The following is a 13,741-nucleotide window of genomic DNA, read 5'->3' as shown; positions in this document are numbered from 1 at the left end:
TAAACATTTTTATTTTAAAGTTTTGAGTTTCAAATTCTGTCCCTCCCTCCCTGTCTCCTTTTCCTACATATTCCCAGAGGCAGAAGTCTATCAGGTACATGTTATACATTGGCGCTCTCCCTTGAATAGATAGAGGAATCGGGGGCAGCTAGATGGCCCAGTGGCAAAGCACTGGCCCTGGATTCAGGAGTACCTGAGTTCAAATGTGGCCTCAGACACTTGACACTTACTAGCTGTGTGACCCTGGGCAAGTCACTTAACCCTCATTGCCCTGCAAAAAAAAAAAAAAAAAAAAAAGAGGAATCTAGGCCTTTCTCTCTCTCTTTACAAAATTCTTATTCTTAATAAATGCTTAAAAGTCTAACTCTTGCTAAAGCTTATAATTTATTGGCGACCACTCATTGGATATTTTGGTCAGTTGTTAAGGGCTAAAATTCTAGCTAAACTGTCTAAAATATCTAATGAGTGGTCGCCAATAAATTATAAGCTTTAGCAAGAGTTAGACTTTTAAGCATTTATTAAGGAGAATAAGAATTTGGTAAAGAGAGAGAAAAAGGCCTAGATTCCTATCTATTAAAGGGAGAGCACATTTCTAGCTCCCTTCTCCGCCAGCGTCCAGAGGAAAAAGACCCAGAGTCAGCGCCAGTCTCTTCCTTCCTCCTCCCACTAATCTGCGTCACTTCCTCCCCGCCAAAGAAAAGACTCCTGGTCTTGCCCTCAAAGACCTTCGCTTCATGGGCAGAACTCTTCTACAGTAAGTATCCAGCAGGTGGCGTCATTCCAATCGTTACACAGTATAGCTAGAATTTTAGCCCTTACACTATACTGTAATATGTAGCTATTCTTTTCCACTGGTCTACTACTCTATTTCTTTGCCAGTACCAAATTGTTTTGCATGAAATAATTTTTAGCTAAAATCCCTTGGAATTCATCATCCCACTAAATGGGATGCAGTACCAGAGGACCATTAGAAAATCCTGCTGTTACCTTCCTAATAGAAAGATGTTGGATTCAAGATATAAGTTGAAACATACATAATATAGAGATGATTTAAGAATTCTTGGATAACCTGAAAGCTAGGATCAGAAAAAGAGCCTGCACAGCATTTTTTGTTTTGTTTTGGTTTTTTTGGTTTTTTTTGTTTTTTTTCGGGGCAATGGGGGTTAAGTGACTTGCCCAGGGTCACACAGCCAGTAAGTGTCAAGTGTCTGAGGCCAGATTTTGAACTCAGGAACTCCTGAATCCAGGGCCGGTGCTTTATCCACTGCGCCACCTAGCTGCCCCCCTGCACAGCATTTTTAAAGACATTATCAAGGAAAACTACCATGATAACCTAGAACCATAGGGCAAAATCTTCATAAAAAGAATCACTGGATCACCTCCTGAAAGAGATTTGAAAATGAAAACTCCAAGGAATATTTTAGTCAAATTCCAGAACTATCAAGTCAAGTAGAAAATACTGCAGGCAGCCAGAATGAAACAATTCAAATACCACCTGGCTACAATCAGTATTACCATGGATTTAAGAGCTTTTACCTTAAAAAATCAAAGGGAAAAATAGGTGAAGTTGTCCTAATAAATTCCTTTTATAACACAAACATGGTGCTGACTCCTAAATGAAGAAGAACCAAAACAGAAAGAAAAATGTAGATCAGTTTCACCAATGAACATTAAAGCAAATTTATAAGATAAAATATTAGCAAAGAGATTACAGAAATATATCACAGGGATCACACACTATAACCAAGTAGGATTTATATCAGGAATGCATGGCTGTTTCAATTTTAGGAAAATGATTAGCATAATTGATCATATATATATAAGAAAAATAACAAAAAGCACATGATTATATCAATAGATGCAAAAAAAGTAAGTAATTTATCTAAAACCTTAAGCATTATCTACAAAGGGAATGAGCTAGACATGATGCCAATAAGATCAGAAGTGAAACAAGTATGCCCATGATCACCCCTCTTATCCAATATAACATTAGAAATGTTACTTTAAACAATAAGAGAAGAAAAAATGAAGGAATTAGATTAGGTAATGAAGAAACAAAACTATCACTTTTTTTTTCAGATGATATGATAGTATACTTAGAGAATCAACTAAAATAGTACTTGAAAAAATTAAGAACTTTAGTAGTCACAGGATATAAAATAAACCCAAATATATCATTTCTACATATTAACAAGAAAGCTCAACAGTAAGAGAAAGATAGATTCTGTTTGAAATAACAAGACAATATAAAATACTAGGATTTCTACTTGCTAAGACACACCCAGGAGCTATATGAACACAATTGCAAACCACTTGTAATTGTTTAGAAATACAGTCAGTTCTAAACAAATAGAAAATAACAATTTCTCATGAATAGACTGAGCTAATATAATAAAAATGAGAATTCTACCCCAATTAATTTATTTATTCAATGCCATACCAATCATCCCACTCTGCCATCTGTTTCAGTTCTTTTTTATTTGTGAGTGACTTGCCCAGGGTCACACAGGTAGCTGACTCCCTGTCAAGTGTCTGAGGCCAAATTTGAACTCAGGTCCTCCTGAATCCAGAGCTGATATGCCTCTGCTTCTGTTTCATAGGAGAGTTCATCCCATTCACATGCACAGTTATCATTATCATATTATGTCCCTCGTTTGTATTTTTCTCTTTCCTTTTCCCCTGTACATTCTCACTAGTGTTTTGTTTCTGGTCACTTCAGTCTACTCTCCCTTCTATTAGCCCCACTTCCCTTTTGTCCTTTCTCCTCTTAGTTTTACCTTCCCTTCTATCAGCACCCCACCCTTTTCTCCATTCCCCTTTTACTTCCCTGGAAGGTAAGATAAAATTCTATACTGTAACGATTGGAATAACGCCACCTGCTGGATACTAACTGTAGAAGAGTTCTGCCCATGAAGCGAAGGTCTTTGAGGGCAAGACCAGGAGTCTTTTCTTCAGGAGTCAGGAAGTGACGCGGACTAGTGGGAGGAGGAGGGAAGAGACTGGCGCTCAGTCTCGCGCTCTCTTTCCTTTGGACTCTGGTGGAGAGCGGAGCTAGAAATGTGCTCTCCCTTTAATAGCTAGGAATTTAGGCCTTTTTCTCTCTCTTTACCAAATTCTTATTCTCCTTAATAAATGCTTAAAAGTCTAACTCTTGCTAAAGCTTATAATTTATTGGCGACCACTCATTAGATATTTTAGACAGTTTAGCTAGAATTTTAGCTCTGAACAGATGGCTGACCACGAAGAGGAAAGCTAAACTTCAGTCTTCTGATCTTCTGGTTGGGTAAGAAATTTCCCCTCCCTCTCCCTTTAACTGCTAAGTACTGGCTGTGTTTTCCTTTAAATTTTTTCGAATGGACCTTTTAAACTCCCTAATTACCCTATTTTTGATTTTAGTCTGTTTAACCAGACAAATGGGGGATAAGATCATGTTAATGCTTTGTTTTTGTGGATTTTCTATTTTTCTTTTTATTTTTGTTAAAAGAGCCAGCAACTTACTCACACAAGGAAATATCTCTCCCTCTCCCAACCATGCTTTTTCAGAGAAACCTGAAGAGATTCCCGCAGCTTTTCCCAGTTCTAACACTAATTGTTGCTTTAATTTTGCATGCCTGGAGGCAATGACCCACCCTCTAGAAGCTTTTAATCCCCTAGCACCTGGAGGCAAAGTGGGGGAAGAGGAATCCAGGCCTGAGTTCAAAATCAAGTCTGATTCAAATTGCTCTGGTCCCTCCCCTCCTCTCCAGACCCCACCCTCTACTCCTCCTATGGCCAAGCCCATTGCTTCCCCTGCCTGGGAAGTCCAGAGATCTGATGCGCATGCTCAACTTTCTGTAACTACATTTGCAGCTTCAGGCTCAGTCCTTCCCCAGCCTGGCTGTGCTTCTGAGACAACCTTAGAAAACCCTTTAAATTCCAGATATGCTCGTTTTGTTCATAATTTTGCTAACCTGCTTTTGTCTTTAATTAGTAATCTTATAAAGCATTTGTATGGTGAAAAGACTGACAGACAATATAGAGGGGTTAAAGAAGAAAAAGTTAAGCTGAATAAGAATAATAACAATCAACATAGTTCAAGACTCTGCTTCTTTTGCCATGGAAGTATATATATTTTACAGAAATGTAGAAGTAAGAAGCAAGGTATTGATATGAGTATTGGGGATTTTAGATATCGGAATCAAAAGTGTTCTAAATTCACTCAGATTATTAATAGTATCAGTTCAGAGGTTACATAGGATTTCTATGCTATTACACCTACATTTTGAAATTAATGGTATGGGTTTATTTTCATAGAGATTTTCATGCTTTTGAGATTGTGTTTTATACTTAGTTTTTAAAACAAGGAGAATATTTGTAAAAGCTTTTTATAGTCATGTGATCAAGTTTATATTTTATAATACTCTTATTAATATTAAGTTCATATTCATTTAGATTTCCCTAGTTTGAATTTCATTGTCTTTTATTGTTCCATGTGTATTTTTTTTCTATTTATTCATCTCTAATTTTGAAACATTGCAAGATGGTTTTGATTTTATTATACAATGTTAATTCTAGGAGTATTGTGCTCCCATATTCTGAGTTGTTTGTTTTTGTTATTTTTTCTCAACTGATTATTTGATCAAACTCTTTAAAGCATTTCCCTGGCAAATTGTTTGCCATGGCAAGTGTAAATTGATTCTAGAAGTATTATTTTTGATAAGCATATTCCAAAAAAAAAAAAAAAGAGGGGAACATTTGTAAAAGTTGTCTTTGAGATTGTGTTGTGCTTTAACTTTTATTTAAATATGTTCAGATTTTTCAAAAAAGTAATTGTATACTAAGTAAAAAAAAGGGGTATTATTTGAAATTGTTGCATAATTATATATTGTGTTCTGAGTCAAGATGTATTCACATTTTTTGCAATCATTTATTATCCTCAATTTTTAAATCCATATGAGACTTGGATTATGGGAACTTATCATTTAAGACATTAATTGCCTTTATTCTGAGTTATCAGATGCCAGTTGGCCAAGATGCCATCCAATCACAAGAGGAATACATGCAAGAGCAGACACTGAATTGTCACATGAGGGGAGACATGCATGAAGTCAAGGTATGGCCGAGGGAACGGCTTTTGACTAATGTTGAGGTTGGATTCTCTTGGTTTAATATTTTATTTTATTTTTCCCCACAATATTGTACAGATGGCTGGAAGTATTCATCCCACCCATCTCACTTCTACACCTGGCTTCCATGCTCCCTCCTATATGCCTGATGCCATGGACATCTCAGTCCCATGCATCTGATTAAGTCTGACTCAGTTTCTTCCAATATGTTCGGTGGCATGGACATATATTCCATCCACCTATTTTAAGCCTGGCATACTGTATGGGCAGTACATATTGCTCAAGTGTGGGAATGCTCATATCCCATCATTTCTCTGTTCTTTTATGGTAACCCCCATAATTATCTCAGGTGTCATGATAAATACAGTGTTGAATTTGGCCTTGACACCTGTTACCAATTATATTAGATTTTTTAATTTCTCATAATGGCATGAGGATAATTAGGCAGATGATGCAAAAAGTGATAAAACAAAGATAAAAATTATTTTTATTAATTAATATTGCAGCAATTGTCTTCTCAATTACCCTCCATAAGGGGGGACTATAGTAATATTATAATTTTAAAGAATGGTTCAATTTTTGTTTTATTATATGTTTCATGTGTAACAACTAAGATTCTGAATTCCCTTAGACATGTTTTTGAGAACTTTCATTGTTGGATTTGATTATTGACAAAGCTATTTTAAAGTTGTGTTAAGCTCAATTTTGTAGGAAATTTTCCTGGCTGATTACCAGCATCCACACATCAACCCCTGAAAAGACTTCCATTCCACGACTACACCTAGAGGACATCTAAGAAAAGACTTTCAGAGACTTTAAATGAACAGTTTTGATTTGTTGTTTTTGTTGTTTTTTTTCTCTTTCTGTTATAATATACACCATCTGTAACATGTACTCTCTGCAGAGGCCCTCCCTTTGCAAGACTAATGTCAAAGCGTCGGTTCATGAGGACAAAAAAAAAATCGCCCCTCTGGACAAAACTTTCCTCTCTTCCTTTTCTATATTGTTGTTCACATATTATTAGCTAGCAATAGTTATTATATTCTTTTTACTGTTCCGTCAAGGAAACATTTTGTTTCTTGAGGAACAACAGGGGGGACTGTAACGATTGGAATAACGCCACCTGCTGGATACTAACTGTAGAAGAGTTCTGCCCATGAAGCGAAGGTCTTTGAGGGCAAGACCAGGAGTCTTTTCTTCAGGAGTCAGGAAGTGACGCGGACTAGTGGGAGGAGGAGGGAAGAGACTGGCGCTCAGTCTCGCGCTCTCTTTCCTTTGGACTCTGGTGGAGAGCGGAGCTAGAAATGTGCTCTCCCTTTAATAGCTAGGAATTTAGGCCTTTTTCTCTCTCTTTACCAAATTCTTATTCTCCTTAATAAATGCTTAAAAGTCTAACTCTTGCTAAAGCTTATAATTTATTGGCGACCACTCATTAGATATTTTAGACAGTTTAGCTAGAATTTTAGCTCTTAACAATACCCTACTGAATGTGTATGTTATTTCTTCTTTGAGTCAAATCAGATGAGAGTAAGGTCAAAACAATACTTACCCCTCCCTTTTCCCCCTCTATTAGAAAGAGGTCTTTTGTGCTTCTTTATATGGTAGGATTTACCCCATTCTGCCTTCCCTTTCCTTTTCTCCCCTTATAATCCTTTTTGTTATTCCTTAAGTTTTGTTTTTTATTTTTAGTTTTATTTTTTTAAATGACATTACATCAGAATCAACTCAAGACTCAGCTCCTATCTGCCTTAATATGCAGTCCTCAAGTTACAAGTATCTTCTTCTCTTGTAGGGACGCAAACATTTTAACTTTAGTTAATTAACATTTTTACCCCCTTTTTATCTTTTCATGTATCTCTTGAGCCTATCAGGTCTCAAGGTCTTAGAGGCCCCTTTCTCTTTCTTTCTCTCTCTCTCTCTCTCTCTCTCTCTCTCTCTCGCTCTCGCTCTCGCTCTCGCTCTCGCTCTCGCTCTGGCTCTGGCTCTCGCTCTCTCGCTCTCTCGCGCTCTCGCGCTCTCGCTCTCGCTCTCAAAAAGAACAGGAAGCTACTATCTCCCTGCTAAATATAGGCACATCATCTTGAAAGTTCCCTCATACTAGGGTCTTCACAAAGATATTACGCAAGGGCAGCTAGATGGCAGCTAGATGGATTCAGGAGGACCTGAGTTCAAATGCGGCCTCAGACACTTAACACTTACTAGCTGTGTGACCCTGGGCAAGTCACTTAACCTCAACTGCCTCACTAAAAAAAAAAAAAAGGTATTGCGCAGAAATGACAGAATGTTCGCTGAAACAGGAAATTTAAGATAAGTTGCAGAATAACCTATGGCTGGACCCTGACCTAGCATTCTGACCTAGGAGAAAGATTTATCGCTGAACATATAGTTTAAACCTAACTACCGCATCCTGCTTAAAATAGATGTCTGTAAAGGGTATAGAAACTTCTTGGTTCTTTATCTCTGTGTGTCTCACTTCCTGGTTGCCCCAGTGAGTGCAGTGCACCTTTCTTTCAAAAGAAATAAAATCAATGCTTTGACCTCCTTTCTCCTCCAGTCTCAATTATCGGGTCAGTGGGTGTATTTCCCATCCCACTCATGCATGAGACCCTAATGAGAGAAAGACCCTGACTGGACTCTTCTCAGAACCCCAAGGACAGAGAGTGAGTCTAGTTTCAAGCCCCTCCACTTCATTGCCCAGCTTCCCAGCAGGGGGCCACGTGGCCTGTGAGGCTCCTGGGCCTCAGGCCTGAGCAGGGCCTGGGCTTTGTGGGAGCAGAGCTAAGCTGGGGGTTCCCCATGAGGAGCCCCAGGTGTTTCCCCCGTGAGTGGTTAAGTATGTTCACACAGTCCTGCTTAGTGAAGAATGCAGGTCAGGAACCGGGCATCGTTAGGGCCTCATGCTCCCCACTCCCCACAGCGGTCACTTTTCCATCCCAGTCCCCCCCTCCCTTCTCTGCTATGAAATGACCCCTTCCCTTCTGCCGCCGTCCCCCGTGAGCTCCACAGTCCCAGCGCGGACTCATATCCGGACTGGGACGCGGGGGCCCGGGATGCCCGGACAGGGGCACGTTTTCAGGGTCAGTGTGGCCGCGGCATCGTGGACGCCGCTGATGTGCTTTTCTGTCTATTTCACAAGAGCCCGATGACGTCAGGGCGGATCCAGGCCGTGGTCTTGGCGTAAGAACAGCTGCGGGACTGACGTCAATGATTTTTGTTTTGTACTTTCCACCTCCTCTGAGTTTCAGGATTGCCACTGGGGTGTTTCATTGTGGATTGTGCGTGGTTGTGGTTGTTTTTTCGGGGGGTGGAGGGGTGTCTCTGCAGCCCCAGCGAACCAAACCTGGCCCTGATTCCTCCACCTGGCCCCAGTCTACAGGCGAGTCAGCAAGAGTCCTGGAAGATCAGAGGTCACGAGGTCCCGAGGTTGTCAGGGGGAGAGGAGGAAGTGAAGTGTGGTGCGTGGCTTTCTGGGAAATGGAGTCCCCGCTGCCGCGCATGCCCAGGAGGCCATGGGGGCGGGGCTGTTGAAAGGCTCCTGGCTCTCAGTCTTCTTCCCCAGCTTGGTGCTCAGCCCCCCGAGCTGCGTCCTCTCCTTCCTGCTCCCCTGAGACTCCGGTTCAGGGTCAGTAACGCCCCTTCCCCCGGGGTCCTCAGATTGTCCAGCCGAAGGGGACGCAGGGAGGGTTTCCAGCAGAGACACCGGGCTGGGGGGGGGGGTCCTCCTCTTTCCGGAGTTGTCCATTTCCCGGAGGGTCCGAGGGCACGACCCCCAAGGCCCGGGAGCCCCCGGCCCGGCCCCAGCGGGGTCTGCGGCGGCTCAGGCTGGGGGTGACGTCACAGGGAGGCGTGCGTGGGGGCCGAAGCTGGGACCCCGGGCAGGTGTGTGGCATGTAGGTGTAGGGCGGGGCCCCGCAGGTGAGGAGGCCGGACCCCCCCCCTCCGGGGGGCTTCCCCCAATGGAGCCCGAGACGGGGAATCCCCGTCGATTTTCCCATGTGCCACCTCCCCCTCGCGTGTCCAGAGTCCACGCGGTGACCCCGAGGGTCCTGTACCAGGGGTGGAAACCCGGGAGCCTCATGGTTGTGTTAATGACGTGTCCACAGGCAGAGAAGGCTTTCGGCAGAATACAGCGCTCATTGCTGTGGAAACCCCCCCAAAGCTCAGGTGTGAATGGCCATTTCCTTAAAATGATAAAAAAAGGAAAAAAAGAGCCTCCCCCTCAAACCGTCAGCCGGCATTGTTTGTGATGAGGCCCAGCTGGAAAACTTCCTAGTAAGATCAGGAATGAAGCAAGGATGCCCACTGCCACCCACCTCATCCAGCGTTTTATTGGAAATGCCAGCATGGGCAGCTAGGTGGCACAGTGGATAGAGCACCGGCCCTGGATTCAGGCAGGAGTACCTGAGTTCAAATCTGGCCTCAGACACTTGACACTTAATAGGTGTGTGACCCTGGGCAAGTCACTTAACCCCCATTGCCCCACAAAAAAAAAAAGAAGAGAAAAACTGTAGACCGAATATAAAATATCTGGGATTATATCTACTGTGATGTCTCAAATTCTAACTGTGATGTCTAAAATCTAGTGTGTGGTCACCCGAGCTGACCCCAATGTGGGGGAGAAACTAGCTAAGATTTACTGATAAATTCAGCAAGAGTTTATGCTTTTAAGTGTTTATTAAAGTGTATTAGATGTTAGTGAAGAGAGGGTGAGAACAGATCTCATATAGAATGGAAAACCCCAGCTTAGATCTGTGTGGGATTGACAGAGAGAAAACCTCACCTTTTCTCTGTCCACCACCAAACCAAAGTCCCAGAGAAAAAGAGGCCCATCCTGCAAACCAGCCTCACCTTCCTACTTCCTGTCCCTCCCTGAAAGGGGAGGTCCTTCAAGATGATTGGTTGAGGGTGGTCTCCTGTTGTTGTTGTAGTTCACAGCCTCTGAGAACAACACCCCACTCAGGGCCAGCCAGGTGTGGTCTCGATTTAATCACCTTTAAGTAGGCTTTTAGTCAGTCTCTCAGTCTCACCCAATTCAATCAATTCCAAACCAATCTTCAGGTGGGGCCCCTGGGCGTCTGCCAAATCCCATTATTTTGTCACACTACAAAAGATAAACTCAGGAACTATATGAGTACATAGTTATAAAACTGTTTGATAAAAATAAAGTCAGATTTCAATAATTCAGGAAATCCATTGTCCAATTCAGGAGTATCCATTCTTTATGGATAGTCAGAGTCAATATCATAAAAATGACAATTTTACCTAATCTATCCCAATACCATCTCAATTAAATTGCCAAAATATATTTTATTGAATTTAGAAAAAACAATTCATTAGGAAGAACAAAAGAACAAGAATATCAAAGGAACTAATGAAAAATGTAAAGGAAGAAGGGTTAGTACCAGATCTTCAGCTATATTCTAAGGCAGTGTTGAACAAAACTATCTGGTACTGGCTAAGAGCAGAAAAGTGGATCAGCACAACAGTAGATATACAGCACACAGGAGCACATGATTATAGTAACCTTGTGTTTGACAAATGTAAAGATTTAAGCTTTTGGGGTAAGAATCCATTTTTGGTAAAAATTGTTGTGATATGTAGAGAGCAGTCTGGCAGAAATTGGGTATAGCCCCATGTCTTACACCATTTGCTAAGCTAAGATCAAAATGGATACATGTCTAGATATATAGAGAGATATCACAAGACAATTACAAAAACATGGAACATATGACCTGTCAGACTTGTGGATAGGAGAAGAATTTATTAATAAAGCAAAGGTAGAGACCATTGTGTAGTGTCAGGGAGACAACAGAGAACCCAGCCCTCCTCTCCCCATCCTCAACAAAGGAGGAGCCGTCACTAAACCAGATTAGGTCTGGGTTGGGTAGGGGAGTGTCCCACAGGTCTGGTTGGCTGGAAAATGTGGTCAATGAAGTCTAGGCAGTCATGAGGGATGCGACCTTCAGGATGTGGGAAAAGGGTAGCAGGATTCAGTGTCCTGCACATTTGTAAAGTGAGCTCTGGGGTGTCTAACAGAAGAGCCTGATATTTAGTGATATGGCCAATGATGAGCCATCGGTGTCCCTTATCCTCCAGAATACTTATATCACATCTAACTAACCCCTGTCAGCTGTCGAATATATGTGTGTCATCGGAAAATGGGGTAGGGGTTTGGGGTCCTTAGGAATTCCTCTTTGAAGAATTACACCCTCTTGTGCACAAAAGCAGTTAGAATTAGATGGTGGTTTATTTCAGGGCTGAGGAAGGGAAGGGAAGGGAAGGGAAAGCATGAAAAATCCTTGGACTTCTCATGGGGAGAAAGGCATGGCACAAAGCATGTGGCTGTGAGATACCAATCTCCTTGAGCAGGAAACTGGCAGGTACTTTTATAGAGGACTGATGGGGGTGACCATCTGCCTGTGGAAAGTTCCTTTAGTGAGGGAGGACCATCCCCCACTGGTGGTGGCTGGAGGAGTTGGGTGAGGGGTGGCTAAGGATCTTTCAAGCCATTTCTCTCTCCAGGACACAAAGGCAGCGGCCACACCCAAACTTATCTCCCTAGGGGTGAGGGAGACCAGAATGAAGGGTGGATGTCCTGAAGCTAGCTCAGTCCACTCTGGTTCCCTTTATCTCTCTAGGTGTATCTCTCCTCTGGTTTAGTTTCTCAAGGAGAAGATTCTTTGATGTGCCCCAGAGAATTTCTGGGGTACGCTGGGCCCCATGACATTCCCCACTTCTCTCTATATAAGGAAAGGGGACAAAGATTCTTCTGAAACTGCTTCATGCTGAGTGGGGATGGAAGAAATCAAGGCGCAAGGGATGGGGAAGGGAGAGAAGTGGAGAAGGCATGGTCCTGAGTGTGAGGTCCAGAGGGTGGGAGGCGACACATAGGCACAATGCCATGAATCCTTGAGCCTAGATGAGACAGATTTATAAAACTGACCAGAGCAAAAATGAAAAGGGACTTGATCAGATCAGGAGTAAAAGTGTGACAAAACAGACTCAGAGGGGGACAACAGTGATAAAAGGGCTGCAGGTGAAGCCTTGAAAGGGAAGAGGAATTGGTCCTGAGACCAGAAAGCGTCTTGGAAGAGCTGGACAAGGATCTGACAAACCCAATAAGAGGCAGGAGGGAAAGTGGGTAGAGATGCTGCCCAGGGGTTCAGTCAGCTTCCCCAGCATGGATCCTACTTGTCCTAGTCTGGTTTTCATCCATAACAAACAAGCAGCCCCTCCCCTTTAGCCTTCTGGTCCTCCTTGGGGATCTCCTGGGAGGCTGACTTTCAAAACCTTTAGAAATGCTAATGAGCAGTAGGCTTCACCACCTAGCCAGGAAGATGGTGGATCTGTGCATGCTCCTCCATTTGGCTTTCCTTTTCTTTTTTTTCCTAGTTTTTTTTAAAAATTGTTTTCCTGTTACATATAAAGAGAGTTTTCAGCAGTCATTTTTGTAAAATTTTTAGTTCCAAATTTTTCTCCCTCCCTGCCCACCTCCCCAAGACAGAAAGCCATATGATATAGGTTATGTATGTACAATCACATTAATCTATTTCTGCATTAGTCTTTACTTTTGTTTTTAAAAAATGCCAGAAGGACATTAAGGATTCTGGGCTGGGGTTTTGAGCTCCCCAGCCCAGGAATCCCACTTTCTGTCCCTCTGTGGCCTCCATCCTGGTTTCCTGGCATTCTTGTGCCCCAGGACCAGCCTGTCCTGCTTTCTGCCCCTCTCCACTTCCCCTAGAACCTGGGTTTTGAGGGGTGAAGAGGGAACTAGTGAGACCTCCCAAGGGAGGGATTCCAGTGGCTGAGCCAGGTAACAGCCACACCCCTGGACTTAGAGGGAGATGTGAAGGTGTGTGTAAGTAGATAGAGAAAGGTTATCACATGTGCTGTGACCTATGCCCTGGGACCCAGGTGTCCTGGCCTCAGCTCCCCCTTAGGATCCAGCTGTCTTCCTCTGAGAGAACATCTCTTAGGGAAGAAAAACAAGACAGAAGGAAACGCTCCCTCAGTGTGAGGACTGGGGTATGGAAGGTCAGGAATGGGGATGGGCCGAGGGGGTGAATGTTTTCAGTTTGGAGGAGAGTTAAGGGGGGGGGGCAAGTCTGGAGCCCAGACTGCAGAGAAGCAAGGGGGGCTTCAGGGGAGGGGAATGGCTGGGAGAACCAGGAAGAAGATGGGTGTGGTGGGGGGAGAGCTGACAGGGCAGGAGTTTCTGCTGAGGAGGGTTGGAGTCCCAGAGCAGGTAAGGGAGGGGGCAGAGGTGGTAGAGCAATGGGGGAGGAGAGGCCTCAGAACTGAGCAGCCAGGCAGGGGGTGACCTTGGGGGAATTCTCTTCCTGGGGTGAAGTTTGGAAGCCTGGGAGGTGGGAAGGGGAGGAGAGAGGTCATTCCAGGAAATGGGGTGCTGGGCAGGGCTTGACCTTTGGGAATAGGAGGCCTTACCCAGAGCAGCATGGCTGGAGGCAGAAGCCCTTAGATCTGAGCTCTCTCTTCCTTCATTTCAAGCTGAGGTCTCTTCTTCCCTCACAGGTGAGATCTCTGTGCCTTCCCTGGACCTGAGATCTCTCTGTCTTCTGAGAGCCAGCTCTGCACAAGCAGGTGCCAGGTAGGTCAGAACAAGGGCCCCTCTCCAC

The 13,741-nt window shown here is 43.4% G+C and overlaps 1 protein-coding gene and 1 pseudogene across 1 annotated transcript in view; both read left to right on the top strand.

Annotated features, from left to right (window-relative positions):
* The first annotated feature begins 8,506 nt into the window (after nt 1–8,506).
* LOC122746599 overlaps nt 8,507–13,741 on the top strand; it is a 28,652-nt pseudogene continuing 23,417 nt past the window's right edge.
* Nucleotides 8,866–13,741, top strand: part of LOC122746591 (zinc finger protein 850-like) — a 125,956-nt gene continuing 121,080 nt past the window's right edge. Inside the window, exons 1-2 of the mRNA XM_043992341.1 lie at nt 8,866–8,984; nt 13,638–13,713. The gene's annotated coding sequence lies outside the window, so the exon portion shown is untranslated. The remainder of the gene's footprint in view (nt 8,985–13,637; nt 13,714–13,741) is intronic.

Source organism: Dromiciops gliroides, chromosome 3, assembly GCF_019393635.1.
Source record: "Dromiciops gliroides isolate mDroGli1 chromosome 3, mDroGli1.pri, whole genome shotgun sequence".
NCBI lineage: Eukaryota > Metazoa > Chordata > Mammalia > Microbiotheria > Microbiotheriidae > Dromiciops > Dromiciops gliroides.
This window is presented reverse-complemented; position numbering and strand designations above follow the sequence as displayed.